This window comes from Ochlerotatus camptorhynchus, unplaced genomic scaffold (assembly GCF_037179485.1).
Source record: "Ochlerotatus camptorhynchus isolate MF236.1 unplaced genomic scaffold, CSIRO-AGI_Acam_v1.1 ptg000065l, whole genome shotgun sequence".
In the NCBI taxonomy this organism is placed as follows: Eukaryota; Metazoa; Arthropoda; class Insecta; order Diptera; family Culicidae; genus Ochlerotatus; species Ochlerotatus camptorhynchus.
In genome coordinates, this window is record NW_027040555.1 from 376,543 (window position 1) to 385,000 (window position 8,458).

An 8,458-nucleotide genomic window follows, 5' to 3' on the forward strand; every position below is an offset into this window, starting at 1 on the left:
CTGAGACAAGAGGGTAGTGGGAGCTTGGAAAAGATATTAACAATCTCAGAAAATCTTTATTTATATAGATTATTGTGAAATCTTGGATCTTGGAAACGAATTTGACGCTGACTATATGGACAAGGTTGATAGAATCCACAAATGACCGGATTTGCCTTGTAAAATAAGCCATTCGTGGATTGAATCTTGCCTTAACGGAAGCTTACCACAAAAAAAAAAACGATTTTAATTTTCAAAAATATTGGAAAAAGATATCTTAAATCGAAACAAAAAAATTGCTTCCTCCAATTCTAAACAAAAATTATACGTAAAAACATTTTATATAGCGGTAACTACCCCATTTCCGGACTAAGCACAACCCGCACTTAGTCTTTCTTAATCTAGCGCAGCTTATCACCAAACGGGATGTAATTATTACTGATGGCTTCCAAATTTATTAACCTTACCGTACGTACCGTAAGATTTTATAAAGAGAAACAATTTGTTAAGATATTGTTCAAAGTCTAACACTGCTTCTTGACGCCAAACTCGGCCTACGAATTCTAAACTCGGCCTAACGCATTGAAACGCCAATGAATTCACTTCGGCCTATCGGATGAAGATAAAAATTGATTCGGTTGGAGCGCTTCTTTTGTATTTGAGAATATTGGGTGCAAACATTCATATCACGCGTAATTATTGACTTCGTTCGGTAGCATTTTAAATAAAGTATCGTACCAAATGCATAATTTACCTGTCAACGCTGAAATAATTGATTTATTGGATGATTTCTGATTGATAGGCCCAAAATGAGCGTTTAGGCCAAACTAGTTCTCTACCCTATCTCATTATGCAAAAAATAGGCTCAAAACAAACCGGAAGCTTAAAACACTAATCCTGTCAGTATGATTTTACAGGACTTTCAAATTGCGGAACTGTTCGCTAAAAATAAAACAAAATCTGTGGAAAATTTATTCCAAACTTGTACATTAGAGCGATACAAAATTAGAAATTTTCGCTCCACAATACTTAAACGATTCCAAATCGGATCCTGACTAACCTCTCAAAATTTGAACCCATTTGGTGAGAAACTGAGATGGCACAAACCATTTGAAGTTTGTATGGGAATTACTATAATAAAACCAAGATTTTTGTTCATGTCTATCTAATAATTCACCATATCGGTCTGCTTCAAAAGCTTTCAACTGTACTTGTAGGAAATTGCAAGGATCGAAAGTATTATTATTTATTTAACTTTATTAAGGAGGCTTTCAGCCTTGGGCTGGTTCGCCTCCAACGGATCGAAAGTAATCAATAGTTCAATGCGCTGATGTCTTATGATCATGCTCAATCAACTGCTCAGAAGGCAACATTGTTGTTTCTGGGGCGTTAAATAGGACACAAATATCATGGCTACTATGTCACACTGTAAAATACAGTGTTGCCTACAGAGCAGCTGCTTGATCATGTCATAAGTTTACCAATTTCTTAAATAATTAATAACTTTTTCCTGTCTCGTTTTACACAGAAACGATCTTCAGCAAAGTTGTAGCTGATTTTCTATAAGAAAGGCTATCGAACTGTTTCGCAGCTCAATATGGAAAAAGACTAGATGGCATTGAACAAAAAGTTGACATTTCCCATAGTAATTTACATGTAAACTTCAAATGGCTTGTGCGAAGTCTGTTTCTAACCAAATAAGTTGTAACTTTGGGAGGCTAATCAGGACCCGATTTTAAACCATTTAAGAAATGTGAAGGCAAATTTTGCATCAGTCTATTGTACATCCTTAGTTCTGTAAATCCAATTTATTGATAGAAAATAAAATTTGTTTATTTTATTGATTGACTTTTTTACTAACTTTTTCAGCAATTCATTACAAAGTGAAGAAATACTGACTCCTGTAAAATAATCATTAATTAAAGTGTGTAGTTTCGACTGACTGCATATATTGCTACTCTGTGATTGATCCAAACCAATTAAATTGCGCAATGAATCAACTGAATGACTGGCTGAGAGTGGTCGTTCATTCTCATTGTACAATTTTCAGTGCTGCCAAATATGAAAGGATCAATAACGGCACTAGTCACGTCCTTGCAATCAGGTGATAATTGAAAAGGGATGGTAGAGCGTGATCTTTGCTGTATTGAAGACCGAGTATACCTCTGCATACCAACAAAGATCACGGGAGGAAAATTTGATGACGGTTAGGTTTATATGATCAGGATTCACCTTGATAAGTGTTATGTTTCGGAACAATGAAATTTTTTTTAAATAAAGCAGTGTTATCATGCATAAAATATTCCTGAATTGGCCGGAACGAAAAAAAAGCTGAAAAAATAGTGAATCGTGATAATTTATTAATTTTTTTTATGCATTTATTTTTTTTTTATTTTTTTATTTATTTTGACGTAGGACTACGTCTTTGATTTCTATATGGGGGTACACTTTGTGAAAACCGAAAATGGAACATGTAACAAATTAAGAAAGATTTTGAACGTTAATAACTCAGCTGCCCCTGGTCCAATTTCAATAATGTTATCGCCAATCGATCAAAAATATGGCTACGCATCGATAACAATGCTTCTGAATGTTGCTTTTCAACAAGAAACTATTGAAAAACTGGTAAAAGTCCAGCATTGTCCAAAAGCGTCGAATTAACTAACAAATCCAACAATTACCTACATGCATATGCTGCTTCCCCAGCACAGTCGTCAGAGAGTAGTAAGTAGACGAAACAAGTCGAAGTGGCATTCGCCTCCGATTCTCGGGCGCGTGCAAATAGGGAGGATGGAATTGCGTAATATTTTGCACACTCATCGCCATATTCAGAATCAAACGCAAATTCTTCGAGATAACCACCATCCGTCGTCTGGCTCGCCGTGGCGGTGTCCGACGTATCTACGGTCTGATTTACGAGGTGTGCTGAAGGTGTTCCTGAAAAATGAGATCCGTGATGCTGTCACCTACACTAAACACGCCAAGCGTAAGTGGCCATGGATGTCATCTACGTTTTAAAGTGACAGAGACGCACTCTGTTTGGTTTCGGAGGTTAAATCATCACCAACTTTGGCAACAAAACGGCTCTTTTCAGGGCCACCGAGCTTATCACAGTAAAGAGTAGGAAACGAATTCATCTGCCTGTTTGTCCATATTCAGAACCAACGATCACACAAAATGCTCATGTAATCAAACTGGAAGCAGGCGTACAAATTATTTTGATCAACCTTGATCAACTTTGAATCGCCACGGCCGGATATTTTCGATGGAAGAAGCAACAATCTAGCATCACATTCAACGAAGACGGCAGGAAACATTTGTGAAGCCAAGTTATTTACGAAAGAGAGTGTCGATGAAGAGAATCGATCAATGTAGATAGGACCTATTGAAAAGTGACGCGAGATTTGTTTTCCGTACTGAGCTCAAATGCTACCAACGCCAGGGAGGCAGCTCCCACCCCTGGACCCTACCAATCGACCCATCAACTCAACCGGGGACCAACGGCTTTACTTCCCGAAGGAAGGCGTGATCAGAGATGTTATGCCTTAGAACATGCCGGTGGCGCCGACTGAGATTGGACCCAGGCTAGGGTGAGAGGTAATCACGCTAACCACCGGCGCCGATATCAAGGTGATATCACGGCGAATGAGAACGACCCAAATTTGAGTTTAGTTATCTCAGAAATAAGAAATAAAGTGCAGGAACTCAGCGAAGAGTAAATTTGTCTCATGTTTTCCCAGGTTTTTCCAGGATTTTCTAGGGAAAAATTCCTGAATTTGAGAAAAGTAAAGATTGAATATACTCAGTCTATTGGTACTAAAGGGTGATACGGTCAAAATTTGGTCAAGGGAAAACGCGTGTAAATCGGTGAAATCGTTTATCTAAAAAATCAAATTAAATTTCTTTTTCAAGTTCAATTAGTATAAAATTCAGGAAAAATATTCAGTTAGGCTTCCGCTTTTCCAAATCCGAATTGCCGGGCCTTACGCTTGACCCCTGCCATCAGATTTTGTACAGCCACCTTGTCCACCTTCTTCGCCGCAGAAAGCCAGTTTGCCTTGAACTGCTGCTCGCCCTTAGCAGTTTTTTTGGTCTTCTTTAGGTTCCGCTTGACAATAGCCCAGTATTTCTCAATTGGGCGGAGCTCTGGCGTGTTGGGAGGGTTCTTGTCCTTGGGAACCACCTGCACGTTGTTGGCGGCGTACCACTCCATGGCCTTTTTACCGTAATGGCAAGATGCCAAATCCGGCCAAAACAGTACGGAACAACCGTGTTTCTTCAGGAAAGGCAGCAGACGTTTATTCAAACACTCTTTCACGTAAATTTCTTGGTTGACAGTCCCGGAAGCTATGAAAATGCTGCTTTTCAAGCCACAGGTACAGATGGCTTGCCAAACCAGATATTTCTTTGCGAACTTTGACAGTTTCATGTGCTTGAAAACATTTGCTACCTTTCCCCTTCCTTTTGCCGTATAAAACTCCTGTCCCGGAAGCTGCTTGTAGTCGGCTTTGACGTAGGTTTCGTCGTCCATTACCACGCAGTCAAACTTCGTCAGCATCGTCGTGTACAGCCTCCGGGATCGCGCTTTGGCCGTCGTATTTTGTTTATCATCGCGATTTGGAGTCACTACCTTCTTGTAAGTCGATAGTCCGGCTCGTTTTTTGGCTCGATGCACGGTTGTAGACGATACACCCAGCTTATTTGCGGCATCTCGGAGAGAGGGGTTAGGGTTTCGCTTGAAACTACCGGCAACTCTCTTTGTCGTCTCAGCGGCTTCCGGTTTTCGATTTCCCCCCGATCCAGACTTCCTGGCTGTCGACAAACGTTCCCCAAAAACTTTAATTACATTTGTAACGGTTGATTTGGCAACTTTTAGCGATTTTGCCAACTTTGCGTGCGAGTAGCTCGGATTTTCGCGATGCGCGAGCAAAATTTTGATACGCTGCTCCTCTTGCTTGGACGGCATTTTGACAACTGAAGAGTGAATTCCAAAATCAAAACTGAATAAAATTTTCGTCAATTTCCTCATTTTCTGGCATATTTTTTAGGATTTCCACTGTGCTGTCTCCTACACTAAACACGCCAAGCGTAAGTGGCCATGGATGTCTTCTTCAATAAAACGGCCCTTTTCAGGGCCATCAAGCTTACATCAGTAAAGAGTTGGAATAGGATTTATCTGTGCTTGTTTGTGCATATTCAGAACCACAAGCCCCCAACGACCACACAAAATGCTCTCCAGAGTTGTTATATTGTTACCAAACTTGGAAGCAGGGTGCAAGTGATTTTGATTGATTCTCTAAAACTTTCTCTTTGAAAAAGATTACTAAAAATTTGGTACGCCAACAATTCAAAAACGGAAAGAGTTGAGATAATAGATAATTGAAAGAACTTAATGCTCTTCACATTTATTCCGTCCACTAGCGGTCCTACGTCAAACTTACGTTCGTGCCCCTAAGCACAGACCCTTCTACTTTACTTATTTATTTATTTATTTATTTATTTATTTATTTATTTATTTATTTATTTATTTATTTATTTATTTATTTATTTATTTATTTATTTATTTATTTATTTATTTATTTATTTATTTATTTATTTACATCTCACTGCGTCCTAGCAAGAAGAACGGTCGACTTGTTTCGCGCTCCGTTAATTTGGAAGTTTTCTCGCTATTATCTGACGTAAATAATCAGTTTTTTCTCGCTTAGTGATTCCTGGCATAATTCCCGATAAATTTATCAAAAAGTGAGTTTTTTTCTGAGAAGAAAGTGTGTTTTCGGCATCATCGGAAGGAAAATTGTTTTTGCGATTGCCAATTCGCCAACCATTTTGCGCACCATCGGTGCGTGGTCACGCATACCTGTGCACACGGATCATCGTCATCGAGTGTCAGCATCTGCCTCCACATTCAAACCGCTCATCCATCTCGTGTGTTCAGCTGAGTGCCGAGCTTCATACAAGCACACACCAACGAAGACCGCCCGCACACGCGGATCGAAGATCATCAAAGCTGCGCGTCGCTCCGCTGCTGCTGTGTAAACGCTCGGTGGTAGTAGTATAGGATTATCAGATAAGTTTTTGTTCTTGTTTCTTTCTTTCTCCCATTAGTTAAATTTTAAGTTTGTGTTTCTGTGTTTGTATTTTTTTCTCGTGTATTGTGTCCGAGTAATTTTGATTATCGTTGCAGTGGTAGAGCGTTTTTCGCTCCCACTAGTACGGCAAAATGGACATTTTGTCAGAAGACGAAATGGACGTTTTGTCGGAAGATGACACCACTTTGCCACGCGATAGCAAGAAGGGTCGAAAACGTCTGTCATCCCAGAAATCAGATGATGCCATCCCTGCTTCGTCATCTCAGTCTGGTAATGGACAGGGATAGATAAGCCCCCGATCGCGAGCCTACCCAGAAGACTCGACTGGCCCATGGGTTGTTTACTTTCAGCCCAAAAAGAAACCTTTGAATGTAATGCAAATTACTAATGATCTGACGAAGCGGTTCTCGGCAGTGACCGAAATCTCGAAGGTGAGGTACAATAAACTTCGCGTTGTCGTCTCTAACCTGAAACAAGCTAACGAGATTGCTGCCTCCCAGCTCTTTACACTCGAGTATAGAGTGTACATCCCAGCTCGTAATGTGGAGATCGAAGGTGTGGTCACCGAAGCGAGTCTGACCCCCGAGATCTTGGCGAAGCAAGCGGTTGGCCGTTTCAAGAACCCCTTGCTTCCCACGGTTGAGATACTGGAAGTCCAGAAGCTGAACTCAGTATCTTTCAGCGAGGGTAAAAAGAGCTTTACCCCCACAGACTCGTTTCGAGTGACCTTTTCTGGTTCAGCTCTTCCTCACTACATCGAGTTGGGAAAACTTCGGCTACCTGTGCGTTTGTTTGTTACTCGGGTCATGAACTGCCAAAACTGCAAACAGTTGGGACATACGGCCTCTCACTGTGGCAGCAAGGCACGCTGTTCCAAATGCGGGGAGAAGCACGAGGATGGCGCCTGCACAGTCACTGCACCAAAATGCGTGTACTGTAAGGGAACTCCTCATGGTCTCTCATCGTGCCCGGCGTACAAACAACGCGGGGAGAAACTAGAACGCTCTCTTAAGGAGCGTTCCAGGCAGTCTTTTGCAGCAATGCTAAAAACAGCCACACCATCAACCAACGACAAAAATCCCTTTGCTGTTTTGTCTGATGACGAGTCTGACTCTGACTTGGCTGAGGAGGGAGTTTCTTTCAGTTTTCCGGAAGGTTCTGCACGGAAACGAAAACGCATCCGTTCGCGGAAAGTTGCAGATAAGGAACCCCAAATCAGCTTGCCCAAATCAAGGAGTGATGGAAAAAAGGAAGTTTCAACTCCTCCTGGTTTCCGCAGAACTGACTATAACCAGAACTTTCCATCTCTCCCGGGGACATCAAAAACCCCTAATGGCCCATTTTTAAGAACAGAAACCCCTTCTTCATCCGGGTTGTTCTCATTTGATAAAATTGTAGACGATATTCTCAAGTACCTCAATATTTCTGATCCTCTCAAAAGCATTGTTCTGGCAATGCTTCCTTCTGTGAAGACCCTCTTGAAGCAATTGACATTGAAGTGGCCCCTCATTGCAGCAATCATTGCAGCAATCATTTCCTTCGATGGATAATTTTCCAAACGAGGTCAGGGATTTGATCACTGTTCTACAGTGGAATTGTCGAAGTCTCATTCCTAAATTAGATTCTTTTAAGTTTTTAATTCACAATAATGATTGTGATGTATTTGCTGTTTGTGAAACTTGGCTCTCTTCAGATATCGATCTTCCTTTTTATGATTTTAACATTATTCGACTGGATCGTGAGGATTCGCGTGGAGGAGGGGTACTTTTGGGGATCAAAAAGTGTCATTCTTTCTATAGAGTGAATCTTCCACAATTTACAGGTATTGAAGTTGTCGCATGTCAGGCTATTATTAAAGGTAAGAGCCTTTGTATTGCTTCTGTTTATATTCCTCCTAGAGCCGTTGTTAATCGAAAACAACTTTCAGATATCTGTTCGGTACTTCCTGCTCCACGGTTGATTATGGGAGATTTGAATTCCCACGGTACAGGCTGGGGGGAACTGTATGATGACAACCGTTCTACTTTGATATATGACCTCTGCGACAGCTTTAATATGACAATTCTTAACAATGGAGAAGTAACACGTTTGGCTGGCCCATCCTCGAATGGAAGTAGATTAGACCTCACACTTTGCTCTAACTCATTATCGTTGGATTGCACGTGGAATGTGATCCAAGATCCCCACGGTAGTGATCACTTGCCGATCAAAGTTTCAGTTGCCAGTGGGTTCAATCCGTCGGAACCCGTTAACGTCACGTACGATCTTACCCGTAATATCGATTGGACAAAGTTCAAGAATGTGATAGAAGATGCCCTAACGTCGGTAGAAGGGCTTCCACCGTTGGAGGAATATAACTTCCTCTCCAATCTGATCTTGGACAGCGC

General features: G+C 41.0%; 1 protein-coding gene across 2 annotated transcripts in view; it reads right to left on the minus strand.

The window, feature by feature from the left end:
- Positions 1-8,458, minus strand: part of rk (rickets) — a 298,721-nt gene that overhangs the window by 19,724 nt on the left and 270,539 nt on the right. The gene's annotated exons all lie outside the window — the stretch shown is intronic.